Raw genomic sequence first — 5,852 nt, forward strand, 5'->3', positions numbered from 1 at the left:
GGAAGTGGCGTAGCCAGGACACTAACTGTGCCCATATGGAATGCCATTGTTGCAGGCAGTTGCTTTACCTGCTACCATGCTGGCCCCCCATTAACTCATTTTTAAAAAAGATTTATTTCTGTATTTGAAAATCAAAGTTAGAGAGAGACAGATAGACAGATAGATCCTCCACCCACTGATTCACTCCACAAATGGCCATAAAGGCCAGGGATGGGCCAGGCCCAAGCCAGGGCCAGGAGCTTCATCTGGGTCTTCCATGTTGGTAGCAGGGCCCCAGATGCTTAGACCATCTCACACTGCTTTTCTCAGGCCATTAACAGGGAGCTGGACCAGAAGTGGGGTAGCTAGGACACTAACTGGTACCGATTTGGGATGCCGCAGATAGCATTTTAACCCATGATGCCACAAGTCCACCTCCCATCACAGCACACTTTAAACATTTCTGTTGCATTCTGCATAACTGAATGGCATAAACTTTCTTAGCAATTTGTTTTTGCATTTGATGACTGCTGAGCTATTTTAATCAATTGCCCTGATTATCTCATCAATCTCTGACAATAACACTGAAAGTTAAATGGTTAACTGTTTAAACATTTATAAACAATCATTGCATCATACCATGGTACTACATTACATTTTAAATATTCGAATATTTTTTAAATTTACTTTTAGATTATTCATTGTGCCAATATTATTTTAAGCATAAAATTAATTTAACTTTACCATCTCATATATAATTCTCCCTTTTTCAATCTGCAATATAAGTTGCCCTTTCAATTACTAAATCAATTTATATACACTATTAGAGACTGATACAAAGCTACATATTAAGAAGTACTTTCAATAATTACTAAAATTCATAGTTTTGAGAGAGAAAAAGACAACCAGAGTGTGCTGAATGAACTGATTGGATTTAGTTTTTGATGTCTTAAATCATCTCTAATGTCTGACTGAGGAAAGAAATGGAGTTAATATAGTCCCAGGAGATAGATGTCCATAATAAAATAATCAAATGAATCATATTCAGCAAGATTGGCAGATTATCCTTTTTAAGACATTCTCAGGAATATAGCAAGGAGAATAAAGTTTACATGAGTGATTCTTTTAATCATGTTCAAATACCAGTATCTCCTGGAAATGACAAATGGAACCAGAATCCTTCTTAAATGGTTAAAAACCCATATAATTATTGTATTGTACACAATTTTTATGGTTTGGTTTGTGGAATAAACACAAAAACTACCTCCTATTCGAAGTCTCCATATACAACTTTCTCTTATTTTGCCTAATAAGTTCACCAAAAAAGCTCACCAAAAATGTTCTCCATTTATACATAACAGAATGATAAAATACTGTTAGAAAGGCAAAAATTAAGCATGGAAAATACAGGATCAATAGACTTATTTTATATATATATATATATATATATTTTTTTTGGACAGGCAAAGTGGACAGTGAGAGAGAGAGACAGAAAGAAAGGTCTTCCTTTGCCATTGGTTCACTCCCCAATGGCCACTGTGGCTGGCGCGCTGCAGCCGGCACACGGCACTGATCAGAAGCCAGGAGCCAGGTGCTTCCCCTGGTCTCCCATGCGGATGCAGGGATCAAGCACTTGGGCCATCCTCTACTGTACTCCTGGGCCATAGCAGAGGGCTGGATTGGAAGAGGAGCAACCGGGACTAGAACCCTGAGTGCTGGTGCCGCAGGTGGAGGATTAGTCTATTGAGTCGCAGCGCCAGATCAATAGACTTATTGATAAGATATTGCACAGGTTTTGCTTCAGATATACACTATACACCAAAATACATTGATAAGAGATGTCTCAGCTTACTTATGTAAGGGAACATTACCAGGAATATCAACCACAAAAAAGTCGTTAGATTAGAGATAAGCTTCCATGGAATTTTGAGACCACATTGTTTGTTACTCCTTTTTTTTTTTTTTTTTTTTTTTTTTTGACATGCAGAGTGGACAGTGAGAGAGAGAGACAGAGAGAAAGGTCTTCCTTTGCCATTGGTTCACCCTCCAATGGCTGCCACGGCAGGCGCACTGCGGCCGGCACACCGCGCTGATCTGAAGCCAGGAGCCAGGTACTTCTCCTGGTCTCCCATGGGGTGCAGGGCCCAAGCACCTGGGCCATCCTCCACTGCACTCCCTGGCCACGGCAGAGAGCTGGCCTGGAAGAGGGGCAACCGGGACAGAATCCGGCGCCCCGACCGGGACTAGAAGCTGGTGTGCTGGCCGCGGCACAGGCCACATTGTTACTCTTAATCTAATGCATGTTTTTGCCAATAGAGAAACAAAAATCAAGGCAATATTTCTGAAGGATTTAGTTGAATGACTATGTTATAGAGAAACAGAGAGATGGAGATCTTCCACGTACTGGTTTACTCACCGCATGTCCACAAAAGTCAGGTCTGGGCCAGGTTGAAGCCAGGACCCAGGAGCTATCTAGTATTTCAGAATGGGTGGCAGAGGCGCAAGCAGTTGGAACAACTACAACTGCCTCCCCCGGTGTATTTTAAGGAAGCAGGAACAGAAGCTGAGCAGCCTGGACTCAAACTTGCACTGATACAGGATGCCGTCATTGTAAGTGGTTTAACCCACTGCACCACTGTGCCAGTTCTCATTATAATTCAGTGCATCAGCTAACATTTCAAAGAAATTATGCTTACCCAGAGAAATAAAGTGTGAAAAATTAAGCAAATAAGTTTGAAATTTATATAAACTTGTTAGAGCAATAATTTTATTATCTCCACAGCCTTTACTATGTACACTTCTTTTTTTAATGTTTTTCTTTATTTGAAAAACATTTTTAAAAATGTGTGACATTTTGTATTTTTCAAAGACATGCAGAAAAATAATGTTGGAAGAAAAACATAACCAGCTGTTGCTTTTAAAAATGAATTTTAAAACTTCTAATAGATCCCGAAAAACATTATGTTGTAGATGACCATGTCTCTCATTCAGCAAACTTAAAAACTCTATTTGTTTTAACTGAGTGTTTACCTCTTTCCAGTTTGCAGCTGTATATAACATACTATACTATATATTTACTATAACCAGAACAGTGGGTGCAGAAATAAGTTAACCTTCATGAAATTGTACTATATACATTCTTTGGACTTTACTTCCCATCTTCATGTGGCTAGCTAGCATGGGAAGCTATCAAGGTTTTTTTTTAATTTAATTTAAAGAACACAAAGTTCATGCATTTCATATATACAAACTTCGGAACGTAGTGATTCTTCTCACCCTACCCTACCTCTCGTCCATAACCCCACCCTTCTTCTTCCTCCCTCTCCTACTACAATTCTTATTTTTTACAAAGATCTATTTTCAGTATACTTCATACTTATAAAATTAACCCTACACTAAGTAAAGAGTTCAATAAATATTATGAAGAAAAAAAAATCTGTTCATCAACAGTCAAGACAAGCGCTGTTCAAAATCATCACTTCTCAAAAGTATCAATTTCACTCCTATAGATTACCTTTTAGGTTCTCTATTAGTTACCACGGATTAGGGAAAACATATGGTATTTATCTTCTGGGACTGCTATCAAGCTTTAAGTTCTCTTGTCTTGCAGGAATGACCCACCTTAATTTGCTTACACTGTTCAGTGATTGATTTGAACAAGCCACAGTGAGAGGCTTAGGTGTCAACATCAGTGCCAGTCAACTTTGCTCTGAAGCAGAACCTCTGAGAAGCATGTTCTTCATGACCATGCATATACATTTCTTTAACAAAATAATAACAAAGCAAAAAATAAAATAATAAAATGTTTAATAATTCAAATCAAGAAAAAAATAAATGAAATCAATCCCAAAAGCAGTATTTGACTACTATAGCCACAATGCAGCAGTATATATAATTCTTGAAGCTATAGTCATGATCTACTTGGTCTAAATCTTGACTTTCCAAATGTTATCGTATGTGTTATTAGCAAATTAGTTATTTGACTTAGGCTTTGATGAGTTAATCTGCAAAATAGAGATGGTATTAATTCTTAACTCACATTTTTGTTAAATTTAAGTGTGTACATCTATGTGAAATACAATGATGTCTGACATACAGCAAATTGGTATGCTCTGCATTTGACATTTGTCTTATCCATTATAATGTAAGCTTCAAAAAAGTTAAGGATATTTGTGTTTTGTTCATAGCTGTATCTTTAGGACTCAGACAAACAACAGGGAGACAGTGGATGGTTGATAAACGTATTATTTGAGAGGAAATGAAAAAAAAGGAAATTGTAGGGGAGGATATGGTGTGCCATCTGGAGCCTTTTTTGGACATTGTAGATCTCCCTGCTCAACACTGTGAGAGTCAGTGGTTAAATGCTTTCAAAAATTGCCTCAAATAGGAAAAATATGTTTCCATGATGGTTGCTGACTTAGAGCTACCCACATTGATAGGTCAATGCTGAGTAACATAGGCCTAGCCACCTTGCACCAAAGGACAGGAGTGAAGGGAAATTACACCACAAATTATTTGGAAATCATAAGATCAGTCAACGTTGGACTTGCATTTTGTCTCAACTTCTCATTTTGCCTTATCATACTTTCTCCTCACTCTTCCAATAGTGTCTATCACACCACAACAATCTCCTGAATCCAAATCTCCATGTTGTAGATTTTAAAAGAGAATCATCACAAATATGGCCTTTTGGCTGTTTAATGTAATTATTTAAACTACATATATGTATTTGCTAAAATACAATGATAATATAATAATTTAGTATTAAACAAATTTAAAAAGAGACAGTAAATAAATATTAACAAAAGATCTAAAAATGTTCTATTCTTTATTTATTCCAAATGGCAAATAACAGGCAAAAAGAGGTAAGCTAGCTATCTCATAACTTCTTCCTTACTCCAAGGAAACCATCTAAAAGTGGTTTTATAACCACGTGCAGCACCAGTTTCCCATATGGTGCCAGTTTTATCCCAGCTGCTCCACTTCTGATTCAACTCCTTACTAATTATCTGAGAAAGCAGAAGATGTTCCAGGTACTTTGGCACCTGTACCCACACGGGAGAACCAGATGATGTTCATGGTTCCAGGCTTTGGCCTGGCCTAGTCCTGGCCATTGCGGCAATATGGAGAGTGAATCAGCCAATGAAAGAAATTTCTCTCTCTATCTCTCTTTCCCTCAATCTCTTTAAAAAAAATAAATAAATAAAATAAATAAAGCATACTCATCAAAATTTAAATGTGGCAATGTAGTATTTGAACTAAACATCAAATCAACAATGGCATACTGAGTGAATAACATGCTCGGATAACTAAAGAAGAGGACTATCACATTTCATCTTGATAAGAATTTGTTAAATTTCAAGTCATTAATGATAAAACAGAAAACTTCAATGACACTATGCAAATTTATTTTCTAAATTAGCCAAAGAATATCTATTTGATATTAACTCCAAATCTATCAAAAATATAAGAATTTCTAGTAAAGTCATAAAAAAGATAAATATAATCAACATGAAAGTTATGTAAATTTGTTCGGGAAATTATTTCAAATATGTTTCAAAAAGAAATAGGAAATGGATTTTGAAAAAGTCAAGAAGTATCATTTTTAGTTGATGTAGTCATCCAATCAAAACAAATAAACTAACCAGTTAAATCTGTAAGAATATTTAATTAACTTCAACACAATGGCTAGGAAAAGTAGTTTATTAATGGTTATCACTCAATTGGATAGCAATATCAGAAAACAAAAACAAAACATTCCTCTGTCCTTTAAAGTATAACAAAATAAATTTAAGAAAGGCTAATTTTTGATAAAAATGCAAAAAGTTAAAACAAAGTATATTATTATTTTGAATTTAAATAATATGGTTTAT

Source organism: Oryctolagus cuniculus, chromosome 2, assembly GCF_964237555.1.
Source record: "Oryctolagus cuniculus chromosome 2, mOryCun1.1, whole genome shotgun sequence".
In the NCBI taxonomy this organism is placed as follows: domain Eukaryota; kingdom Metazoa; phylum Chordata; class Mammalia; order Lagomorpha; family Leporidae; genus Oryctolagus; species Oryctolagus cuniculus.